This window comes from Zeus faber, assembly GCF_960531495.2.
Source record: "Zeus faber genome assembly, chromosome: 20".
Lineage (NCBI taxonomy): Eukaryota > Metazoa > Chordata > Actinopteri > Zeiformes > Zeidae > Zeus > Zeus faber.
The window spans coordinates 2,408,399-2,420,772 of NC_137207.1; positions in this window are offsets into that span (position 1 = coordinate 2,408,399).

The window sequence follows — 12,374 nt, forward strand, 5'->3', positions numbered from 1 at the left end:
ACCGGTTGAGCTGTTTTCACAAGTCCGATGTCAGTACTTTGTCGTGACCACAAACATTCTGGAATTTGTTGCAGCATCTCCTCTCTCATGCTATCTGAGTCCAATTTAGTACTGAGCATTGACTCATGTGTCATCTGTACCACTTGTGGTTGTCCTTGTCCCTCAGCTGAAATCATGATTTTTATAAACTTCTGTTCTTCACTCATCCAGATAGCAAGAGTCTCCTTTATTTGTGCAAAAATGGCTTGCTCAGCTTCTGCCATCATTTCTCCTATATGCTTCTGCCCAAATCCTTCAGCCACCATTAAAGTCACATGTACAAGCTGAACATGCTTGGGTTGATTACTCAACCACTCCTCGGATCCAATTGGCCGGCTTTCTTAAAATATTGGGGTGTGGTGTGATGTGGGTACTCAGGGGGCTTAGCGTCAGGCATATTTGCCACAATGAACTTCTCCCACCTCTTGGCTGGCCCTATTTGCTCTGGACTAAGTCTCGGTCTCTGGTGTCATAAAAAATTGTTGGTAGACATCAGGTGGCACATCCATCAGACAGCCGTCCGGTGTACACCGTATTGTACAATTTAGTTTGCACATAGCATCTCTTCCCAAGAGTGCAATGGGCGTATGTTCTGACACCAATATAGGTAGTGTGATTTTCCGATTTTTATAGTGGAGCGCTATTGGTTTTGTGAGAGGAATCAGCTGTCTCACACCCTCAAACCCGATTGTCCGTACCAATTAGTCAGAAATGGGGAGATGTATAGCATCTTCAGGCCCAACACAGGTGAAAGCTGCTCCACAATCTGCCATTACGTCCAATGGTTTATCATTTATTTTCACCTTTATTTTTGGATCTTTCTCCGGCCCTGATACTACCAGCTGACACCTCCCTTTCGAGTCTTCCGGGCACCCCTAGTATCCAGGTTCCGGACCCCTGTAAGGGTTCGCTGGTCCCTTGGGTGGCTGTGGTTGTCCTTTGAAACCTCCTCTGAAGCCTCGTCCGAAGCCTCCTCTGAAGCCTCCTCTGGACCTGTAACAGTCAAGCGCAAAGTGGCCTAGTAGTCCACAATTATAACACGCTCCTGGAGACTGTTGGAAATTTCCTCCTCTACCTCTTCCTAAATTTCCTTGACCTCTTCCTCTCCATATTTGTGGTTGATCAAAAACTGGCTGTGGAAATGAGACAGTGGGCACCACAAGTGATTGAACCTGACTCTATCCTTGCTGTGGTTGTGGTGGTAATTGATTTGGTTGTGACTGGCTCTGCATAACCACATCTTGTTTTTTTTACTTTTTACTATCCACCAACTGTATTTGGTTTAGTTTTCTGAGACTCTCCTGTTCCTGTTCCTTCTGGTCATGCTCCTTTTTCTGATATAGCTCCACTTGATGTGCTATGTGATCCGTATAAACACCTTTGGTCATGCTTCCAAGACCAACCACTTCTGCCAATTTTCTCCTCACTTGAAGAGGCAGCCCCTTTTGTACTTTGGCTCGGAGAATAGATTTTTACATTTGATTCAAATCTGGATCATTTCCTGTGACATTTCTCCACACTTGATGAGCCCTTGACACATAAGCTCTTGGATTTTCTTGGGGGCCCGATGACTCAATCAAGATGTTGTGTACGTTTGTTGGAAATGCATCTCTCAATGCTCTCCACATCCAACCTCTGCTTGCAGCAAACAATTCTGGATCATACACTGCAGTTCCCACATATCTGTTAAGGCCTGCCGCCTGCAGGATCTCCTCCATCGCTGGAACTCCAATTAGACAAGTGCGGTGTCTTGGAATGTGTGGCATCCCAAGACGGCCCCCATTGTATAAGATAAATACTAACAGACGATGCCAGGGGTCTCAATAGAGAGAGCCCATTGCCAGGGGTCCCGGTGATAAGGGAGGTGGAATGTGACCTGTGACCTATGTAGGGGAATCAGGTGGTCAACGTTGTCTCTGGACAAGCATAAAAGCACCCGCCTGAGTTTCATTCGGGCAAGAATACTTCCGGCTTTGTTCTCTCCCGGGCAACCATGGCAAGTCCGGTCGGATGCTGTTCTTTTGTCATTAACCTATTATTTTACTCAAGTTAGCGTCAGCGATCACTCCTTCTTCATCAATTCATCAAAATCATCAAGAAACTACACATGCCAAAAGTCTCTTAATATCTCCCATGGCAGGCTGTGTTCTTCTCTTGGTACTGTTGGAGCTCGGATACATCTTTTTGGTTGTTGTAGCTTTGCCCATATCTATTATTTGCTCATCCTCATCTTTGAAGAGATAGTTGCCCTCCGTTGTTATCACTGGGAGCTGGGGATAAACATCAGTGAACTTCACCTCCTTCTCATAAGGCGGGAGCTTCTTCACAGATGCTGTATGTGAGAAGGGTGCGGTAATCTTCTCCATCAATTTTTCTGTTTCCTTTCATTTTTCTTTATTTCTTGTGTACTTTGTTCTCTTTTTTTTTTGCAGCTTCGAACCATGTCTGTCCCTCCTTCACGAACAGCTGTCGAATGCCAAGTTCTGTTTGTCTTTTCTCCGTGCGTCTCTTTCCTTTTTTCCTTTCTTTTGGTTTACTTTATATGTGGACACAAGCACCTGCATTGTCTTAATGACATCCGGGTTAAGAGTTCCTTCAGCTGGCCACGCTTGCTCAATGTCAGGCCACCGCTTGCTCCATTTTCCTGATATTTTTGCAATATCTTTAATAAGGGAATTATTCTTTCGCACTACATCAATAGGAGTGATTAATTTTGCAATTTATGTATCCATTTGTTTTATTGTAAATCAGGTTGATTTATTAAAAAAATATTTTTAATGCACCGTGTAATCACGCTCAACCAAAAAAAACTGAATTTACCAACCCCAAAGGAGACCAATAACTTCCCACTTATGAAAGCAACTTCACTTGTTCATCATCTGATCACACACATTTATCTTAAATTATCAAAATTATATCAATGTTCAATCTCAAAACAGCCTCAATCAAGGTAAACCATACTCAGATAATGAAACCAATATTCACAGCACTCAACCGTATTTGAATCAAATCAGCTTTTCCGCATGTGATCAATCAAATCAATAATACTCCATTAATTAGGCGAATGCCTTGATTAGTCAGTCCGTTGCCAAGTCTCTTACTACATAGGTAAATGCAGGTCTCCATTGAAAGAGTTTGTGGATAAAACCATATTGGCCTTATTCAATCTGGATTCAGAATTCTTTTGCGCTGTCATCCGCAAGCTTCCAGTGTCTGTGAAGAACTGCCAGATGTCTTGTCATCTGCCCCTTGGATGATCCAATTCAGACACATTCCATCTTCTCTGTCTTTCCCCCAGCTCTCACTCAGCAAAGTAAAAGAGAGGAAGAAAGAAAAAACAAAAAGAACAACACAAGAGTTCAGTGTCTTAAGACCACTCTAAATTCTTATAAATACTATAATACAATTCAATGAGACATACATTGTCAGCTTTTTTTTTTCTCACGCATTTCAAATAAAGCAATGTTTACTTTTATTCATACGCCGCATTTAAATCTAAAGAGTATATCAGTCAATCTAATATAAACTCTAATAAATTATTTTTATTCTATTTTCCTATTGAATTTAATTGTATTTATTTTATTTTATTTTATTTTATTTTAATATTCATTTATTTATTTATTTATTTTCTTCTATCATACTAAGAAAAGGGAGAGAGAGGAGAGGGCTTCTTCTCAGCCCGATTGTCAGGGGGAGTCGTCGAAGTTCCACTCTGTATAAAGCACCACCCCTTGCTCCACCTCTTAAATTTAGGCACAACTTCCAGTTTGTACTTGTCGTCAGCAAGTGAACATACTGTTTTAGCTCCCCGTCGGAACAGCCCAGCCCAATGCAGTTACACACAGAGTCATGAATCAGAGCTGGTTTCTCTCACTCAGCAGTTGAAACACAAAGCCTCTTTTCTTGCATCCAAACCCAGCTTTTCCTTCTATTTCAACAAGACTATCTGCTCTTTTAACCAACAGGACTCACAGCAAGCACCGTCACACACACACACCAAGCAGAAAAAGACAAAGAAAAAACACACAACTCCACAAATCCTACCCATAATTCAGAGCAGGAGATTTTATTTTTTTTTCTGAATGTGTACATGCATGTTTAGGCAGACTGTTTCTGGTGACTCTTGTTCTTCTCTCAAGAAGCCTTATTTTGTTATCAAATATATAAAGTCCTGTAAAGGTTCATATTCTTTATCAAATGTACAAAACATCCTTGAAAGAAAAAGGATCATATATATTTATCAAATGTCCTTAAAGAAAAGGCTCATATATATTTATCAAACGTCCTTAAAGAAAGGCTCATAATCTTTATTATCAACTTTACAAGGTCCGTAAACAGGCTCATATATATTTATCACTAAAGGGGCAAGAAATGTTTCTCTTTATGTATTATTCTCACGTCTCACCAAATATGTATACCTATTTAATAACACATATATTCTATATATCATTTATACATACACATGAACAATACACAAATCTCTTCACACATCTACACACACACACACACACACAGGCACACTCACAAACCAAAAGGAAAAAGACATGTCTGTCTGGCACCACATCTGATTCTCCAAAAACTTCAACAGCTCTTAACTTTATACTTTAACATCGACTCATTTATACTTTTTTAATTTCATCAAAATTTTCACTTTGGCCAAACATTTAACAAATTATCTTTTTAATCAGATTCTTTCAGCATGCATGTTCAGTGTGCACTCATTCTCCTAGGCTGTTTCAGCCCTGCTTTTCCCCATTTTTTCTCAAACTTTATTTTTCATCTTTTAAGCCTTTAACTTGTAACTCTTTTTACTTCACTTTTCATCTTTTTCACCTTCATTCATATCATTTTATATTTAGCCAATTCCCCTGGCCGGGGTTATTTCCTCTTTGTTTTTCCTTCACAGATTTGACTATTACTATATTATCATACGGCCAACTTTCAATCAGCAGCTAATGTACACATGTCTTATCGTTCAAGAAATATGGGCCCTGTCTTCATTAATCTTGCATGGTTATTTAGCTACTTTTTAGTACTAGTTCTGCCATTCTACAATTACTTTTTACTTCAACTTTCTCCACATCTTTTAAGCCTTTAACTTTTTCTTTTATCTTCATCTTTATTTTTCTCATCTCTATTCTCTATTTCAACTTAATTCTCTTTTTCTTCATTTATTATTCTCTTATTCCCCTTATTTACATATTTTACAACTAAATAAACCCCAATTTAGACGGAAAACTCACTTCACACATCAACACATCATCTCCATCTCCGCACAATCTGCTCTTGTCAGTGCAGCCTATCTGCACAATACACTACCGCTTCAAGAACCACACATAGCTCAATTTGTAAGAGAAATTCACCCTGAGGTTTTAAAGTGGTAATTCGCTGGAGCAGGCAGCATTGGCAGGTGAGGCCCAACAGATCCTGGTTCGTGACGTCAATTTGTAGTTTCTTGATGATTTTGATGTGTTGATGAAGAAGGAGTGACCGCTGATGCTGACTTGAGTGAAATAATAGGTTTATTACAAAAGAACAGCATCAGACCGGACTTGCCCGGGAGAGAACAAAGCCGGAGTATTCTCTGCTGGATGGAGACTAGGCCGCGTGCTTTTAAGCTTGTCCAAAGACAACGTTGACCATCTGATTCCAATCTATGGGTCATAGGTCACATTCCACCTCCCTTATCACTGGGACCCCTGGCAATGTGTTCTCTCTCTTGAGACCCCTGGCACCATCTGTTAGTAATTATCTTATACAATGGGGGCTTTCTCTTGGGACGCCACACATTCCAAGACACCTCACTTTAAAACTGAGCCTGCAGTGGAGTGCAATGTTAGCATCCCATTGCTAGAAAAACTCAGTCCCCCTCCCTAAAACCGTACCTGTGAGTAAAGACGCCCACAGTATTTGAATCACTTTTTCAGCAAACTGTTTCAACCAGACTATTATAGATATTCAGCACTCTTTCTATGTATATACCAAACCTGACTCCTGGAAGGCCAAGGGGGCAAACGCCCCCGCGGGTCCCTGAGGGTTAATAAGAATGATCTCACACATTTGTATATAATTTTGCACTATGAGATGATGAGAAATGTTAATCTATGTGCATGAATTTCAACTAAATAAAATGTATTTACTAAATGTAATTAAATCACTAATTACCTTTCAATATATATGTGGGGTAGTTTTGCCTACCACTCTCCACCCAAGTGGTGTTTTCAGGGACCTCCGGCACACAGACACAGTCGACGGGGTTTCAGACACACAGTTCATTGTATAGAGTGGGCTGGTTGGAAAAACCCAGGAGCAAATGGACATGTGTCATGAAAAGGGCTCCTCTCCTGAGAGTGTGTGGAGATGGGGGTTTTACCTGTTGCTAGTTAGACCAACCAACAAGCAACAGGTATGCAGCCACACTGCTCAAACCACACCATCCCCACACCACAATGTGTGATAAGGAAGATTTAAGTTTGCAAACAAAGGAATAAAGCCTAATGTCTGAGTCATGTGACTGGATAAGTTGTCAATCAACAGCCATCTAGTCGTCAAATTTGGGGACTGGCAAAGGAAATACACGTGTTCAAGAATGACTATCTAATTATAGATATCATGTGTTTCAGTTTAAGACTCTTTGTCGAGCTGTGCATGACTGTATTCAAATAGCCAGGAATGTAAATAGGGTTAGAATTCTGATTTGTTTATACATTTTCATGTAACCTTTCAGGAGTCAGGTTTTGTATATACAGTACATAGAGAGAGTGCAGAATATCTATAATGGTGTGGTTGAAACAGTTTTCTTGAAAAGGTGATTTAGATACTGTGGGAGTCTTTACTCACAGGTACAGTTTTAGGGAGGGAGACAGAGTTTTTCTGGCAGTGGGATACCAACATGGCACCCCACTGCAGTTTATTAACAATGATAAACAAAAAGGCACGCTGGCCAAAATGAGAACATAAAATAAAAGGTATAATCTGTCTCCTGGTCTGTTCCACAGGCTGTCAGCTTCTTGCACCACGCGATCCCCACTGCAACACAACCAACACATAAGAAAACTCTCCCAGCCGGGTCCGACCAATCAGCACTAAAGAAGCTGATCAGGCAGCCCGGAAGTCGGCTACTACCATCTGAGCCAGGTACCAACGGGTAATCGCATGTCGGTATCCTTCATGCAGTAGAACCACTACTTCAGGCCATGGTCCAAACAGATGGTGGAAGGGTGCCCCAGGAGCTAGTACCAGAGGGCAGCGCCTGCCCACTTGACGGCGAGGCACTCCTTCTTGATGTTGCTGTACCTGGATCCGCTCTGAGAGCTTTCGGCTGATGTAAAACACCGGTCGGTCTGCGCCCTCCACCCACTGGGACAACACTGCCCCCAGCCCTCTGTCCAAAGTGTCAGTCTGCAGGCAGAAAGGGAGATAAAAGTTAGGTGTACACCGCACTGGCTTCCCACAGAGAGCTGATTTTACTTTATCAAACGGCTGCTGGCACTTCTCCGTCCACTTGACCAGATCTGATGCACCCTTTTGAGTTAAATCCGAAAATTCAGCTACAAACATCCTATAGTAACGTGTCAGCCCTAAGAATTGCTTTATCTCCTTTTCTGTCTTGGGTCTCGGACTGTTGGCCATCGCAGCAGTTTTACCCATCTGTGGTCAGACCAGACTTCCACCCAAGTGGTTCCACAGTTATCGTACCTCCCTCTGCCCAATGGCACAATTCTTAGGTAAAGTGGTGAGTCCCACGCACCTCAGGTACTCGAGCACTGCACTCACATACTGCATGTGCTGCCCCCAGGTGTCACTGTGAATAATTACATCATCTAAGTAGGCAGTGGCGTATGCCATGTGTGGATGCAGGACCCAGTCCATAAGCCTGTGAAAGGTGGCCAGGACCCTGAACAATCCGAACAGAAGCATTACAAATTGGAGTGGAAGGGAGAAAGCAGATTTTTCCTTGGACTCTGGCGACCAAGGAATCTGCCAGTAAACCTTTAATACAGTGTCATGAAAAATTGAGATGATGAAGTCCCTCTTGCCCAAGTTACAAGTAAGCCTCAAGTCATTTGGTCCAAGCCTCAAGCAAGTCCCAAGTCATTTTTCTTTAGTCAAATCAAGTCAAGTTACAGATTATATCAAGTCAAGTCGAGTCCTGCTGCCTTTACTGCAGTATCCGCTTTTAATTAAGAGAAAAGAAAAGATATGAGTACCTCTCTAATAATGATATGATTGCACGATCTATCTTACCCGTTCAATAAGTATGACAAATTGAATTTGTATTATAATGATTGATATTCAAGGAAATACATGTAATCAAGCAAATAACTCTATAAAAGCTTATATATTTCTTAATTTCTTCTTTATCAAAAAAAATATTCCCTCCCCATCACTTTTAAACAATTAAATACTGACAGTCATACAACACATCAAACTCTGTTACATTCCGCCCCTGTCCATATGTCTGCGTGTTTACAGAATATCTGGAAAAGTTATGAACAGATTTGCACAAATTTATTTGATTGAATGAAAATTATTGAATGAAACTTTTGAATCTGAAAGTGATGACTCTTTTGCACAGCGCCGGCCGCCATGATGATGTGATCTGATCATACTGTATGTGTGTAACCATACTGACTGAGTAGTCATTCAATCATGACAATGCCCAGTGTGCGCTCACATACTGGGTAACGTTACACTGACACTTGCAACTGTGTGATATGAGACATATATATCGTTAGATGACAGAAAGATTGTATCGTCTATCTATATTTTTGGAGCCCGATTTGGATTTTTGGGTCCAATGGTGATCCTGATCCCGATTTTTTATTTATCTATTTATTTTTTACCTGTGCTGTCAGTATGCTGGGTATAAAACACAAGGTATTTATATGCAATTACATCTAGGACAGAGTTAGTCTGGAAGGGGAGTTCAACTTCTCATCCTGCAATGCAACTCTTTATTCATTCTTTAATCATCAAGAACTGCTTGCAACAACTCTGTCCTGTAGATGACCTATGGGATTACAAGAGCACAGCTTTTGATTACACAGAACAGCCACCCATTCCCCTCTTTGAAAAAGGATCTTACCATGTTTTGGTCTACAAACAACTAATCATCATTACTACTCACCCAAGGGGAAAATCACCTTGGGTGAGACAAATAGAACCAAACAACAACTGTGATTCTCCCCCTCTTAGAATAGTGATTAGTTGTTTATAGATCAAAACATGGTAAGATCATTCTCCAAAGAGGGGGATCAGTGGCGTTTTTTCTTGTCATCCCACAGGTCGTCCACAGGACAGAGTTTTTGCAAGCAATTCTTGATGATTAAAGAATGAATAAAAAGTGGCATGTTGAAAAGTTAAGAATTAATAAAGAGTTGCATTGCAGGTTGAGAACTTGAACTCCACTTGAAGACTAACTCTGTCCTAGATGCAATGGCATACAAATATTCTGTGTTGTATGCCCAGAATGCTGACAGCACAGGTTTAAAATAAAAAAGAAAAAAGACAACCAAACCAAACAACATGTACATGGAAAAACATGAGCACAGAAACATCAGACGACAACATGTAACGACAAAACAGAGTTAATTAAGTCCAGGAAAACTGGAACAGCAATTTGGTATCTAGTCTCTTCCTGTCATAGTTAGGGCAGTAAATGAGGGAGGAAAGGAGAGGGATGTAACCAGGAGGGTGTTCGTGAGTGTGTTCAAAGCAGCTGGTGTGTGTGTGTGTGTGTGTGTGTGTGTGTGTTATATTGTAGCGCCTTAAGGCAGCGGAAAAGGCCATCCCTCAGTCTCACAGCCGTATAGACACTCCACGATCGCAGGAAAGCCCCAAGCACCCTGCCCTGCACACTCCCCGGAAGACCCCCAGCCCCCGAGAAGCCGGGAGACTGAGGAGCAAGACTCATGCAAACCAGTCCCAGAGAGCGCGAGGAGACCCTGCACCTCTAAGGTGCACACATACAACCCACCCCTATGTGTAGGCACTAGACGCAGCCGCAGGCGCAGAACCGAGGCCGCGGATGCCATGTACAGACCACAGGCCTGCACCAAGGTCCCGTGGCGACTGACTGACACCCCGCCTGAACTGCCCGCCCTACCCGCAGGTGAGCTGAAGGGCCCTCCCATGCCCACCAACGCCCCGCACAAAGGCAAGGCTTGCCATACTGCAACCGGCCAGACACCCTACCTGGCCGCAAGCCATGATCCCAATTTTGGAGAGCCCACTATCAATGTTTTGACCAATATTTTGTTAAAATGTGCAACATTTTTTAATCATTTTGAAAAAAAATGTTTTTATTAAAATTTCTATATTTGAGAAAATTTTACACATAACCAAACAAATAAATAAAAAGAAACACACAATGACCTTTTTGATTGAATAAAAACATGTTAAATATTAAATTAAATAAGATTTGCATTGCTTGGAGAGCCATTTCACATCTAAACGCAAGTGTTAACTAACATGGATGGATAATGTCTAGTCGGACTTCTGTGCATATTTTGGTAGGTAACTTAAAAGAAGTGTAAAACAGATACGTACAGGATAAATAATATACTGTATATTTTTTTATTATACTTAAAAATCGGGACACATGGGCTGCATAACTGTCAATCCCGATGTGGTCAAAAAAGTCAAATAATGATGTCTCTATCACTATGCTGTGAATCAGCAGTACCGTGCTTTATGTTATCTGCACATGGGAGCAAATGTAAACAAACATGGAGGAGCGTAGCGCATCGCAGATCAATCACGGCACAGTGAGCTTGAAGCGCCCGAAGAGAAAATACACTGTCCATTTTTTACAATTTGCAACTTTCTCAACACTAACTTGTGTTTGATAAGGAAAGCTCAAATTGCATGATGGAACCATTCATGGAATACTACAACATTTGGCTGTCTGCTGCGACAATATAAGTTGAGGGGGACCGAGCCCAATCAAAGTACGTTTTTGTGTGCCGATCGAATTTTAGTTCAAGGTTTCAGTAAATGAAAGTGAACAAGTCAGTCAAGTCATCATGTCTCAAGTTAAGTCAAAGTTGGAGAAGACATCAGAAAACTGCTGTTGTAATGCGGCCACGTCCATGTTCTGGCCAGGCGAGGGATGGTTACTGGAAAGGTCCGTGGTGGCCAGAGACAGGGACACCCACTCCTTCCACTCCTTTAGGAGGTTAAGGTGATAAATCGCAGTCGCCCCTCCGTCCCACTGCACAACCTCATAATCGGCCTCCCTAACCCACCGTGTGGCCCTTGCCACTAATTTCAATTTAGAGCTGGATGTAGGGAGATACACTAACACCTTGCCTCCCGGTGCAAATTGCCTGAGCTGAGCCCCTCTGTCGTAAAACCGGTGCTGATGTTCCTGAACCTGGACCAAATTCTCCCATGATAACTGCCCCAGTCCGTGTAGCCTTGCTCGCAGGTCCAGAACATACTGAACTTCATTCTTACTGGTGATAGGCCCTTCCTCCCAATTTTCCTTAATCAGCTATTGCACCCCCATAGGGTCTCCTACTGAAAAGGAATTCCAAGGGAGAAAATCCTGTGGAGGCCAGATGGACCTCCCACACTGCAAACAACAGAGGGTCCAACCATTCCCAATTATGGCTTTCGCCATGCACAAACTTACAAACTATGTTCTTCAGCGTCTTACCACCACCAAATTTTGGCAAAATACGACCCCCAGGCCATTGGTCTGGGGTGGCACATGCTGGTCCGAATTTAGTGGGCGCCCAACAGCTCGTTAAGTTCCCGAAGTGTATATGACATAAAGGAAGTGCCCTGGTCGGTCAGGATTTCCTGGAATCCCGACTCCGGAGATGACCTGAAACAGTGCCTGCGCCACACTTTTGACTGGAACACTGCACAATGGCACCACCTGGAAACTGCTTTAATCACTACCAAAAACTGACCAGCAGTCAGTCCATCTGTCCATTTTCTGCCTTTGATTAGAGTTTGGTCCATCACTTTGGTCCGTTCAGAATTTGAAATCAGAATGAAAAGCGATATTTCTGTCAGGGATTCTCGTGCTCTCTATTTCCAACTGCACATTAATGGTAATGTAAAGACTAGATTGATGTGATCATGTGCATCATCAAATCCTAGAACTTTGGGATATGGCTTTCTATTCGTATGTCATATTCATATCTCTGTAGCTGTCACATTTGTGTCACAGCCGGTAACGTGAACGTCAATCTCATTGTTTCGCTCTCTCTCATTCGCTTCCTCCCTCCCTCCATCTATATTCTCTTTCTCTCTCTGTGTAATTTATGAAAACTGAATCAAACAGGATTATGTGTCGTTTATTGAGAACCGGAGCTGGTTCA